Raw genomic sequence first — 1,021 nt, forward strand, 5'->3', positions numbered from 1 at the left:
ACGTGGTTGGTTGTGGAGACTCCGAGCAACGAACTGGTCAGCATCAGATCTGGACTTCACTTTCCTTTTTGTCTTCTAGGCAACTATGCTCTAGGCTACGAGTTCCTGCGGGTCCGCTACCCGAGTTGCCTTGTGGTAATTTAAGTGGGACATTCTACCAGGGAAATACTGCACAAGTTAATAAAAAATAGAGTGTGATCTTGGTGTCATGCCCAAGGGAGTTGCAGGTCCTGAAATGGTTACCAGTTTGGCCGTGTTAATAGTTTGACAGAACGAACCAATCGACAGTTTTTTTGTTAACGAATTTTTCATTTGTGTTGATCTTGATGCCATTGGATATCAACGTGTTGTCACGCCACAATATCATGCACAGCCCCCGAATTAATCCTGACACTTCGTAGCTTCCTATCCCACATATATATAATATCCACTCCCCTAGGGATACAGTGTCTGCAATTTTCTGCATAAGCAATTGTTACTGTCTTAGAAAAAAAAAGAACAGAATCGCACAGAAATACTGGTCAAAGTTGTTCCCTAAAAATGAAAGCCAGCTGCATGCTCTGCTATGAATACAAGAAAGAAGGTACATGGCCGATTCACGTAGGATCTGTCGCTTTCAGATTTTGACTAAACCCTCGCGGATAGATTTCGTAGATCTCGTAGTTTCTGTCGGTTAATGGATGTACAGATCTAGCTTAGATGAAACGATCATTGAAATCAAGTTTATTCATTTCTAATCAGAATGTGGCCCGACTCAAAATCTGTCGGAAGGGGGCGGGGGTACCCCCGACAGAAGTAAAAAAAATCTGACCGAATCTGTCGGGTGTGTGAGTGACCAGATTGGCCGAGATTGGTCGTTCTATGGCTATTTAGCCGATTTCTGTCCGTACATCGAGGCCGACAGATCCTATGGGAATCCGTCCAGTAGTCAATGCATGGGCTCAAGCTGGATCAAGACGCAGCCCTAGCAGTTCGGTCAATTAGAGGAAGCCACGGAATCCCTCTTCTCCGTTGATACTTG

Source organism: Phytophthora parasitica, assembly GCF_000247585.1.
Source record: "Phytophthora parasitica INRA-310 unplaced genomic scaffold supercont2.14, whole genome shotgun sequence".
NCBI classification, from domain to species: Eukaryota; Oomycota; class Peronosporomycetes; order Peronosporales; family Peronosporaceae; genus Phytophthora; species Phytophthora nicotianae.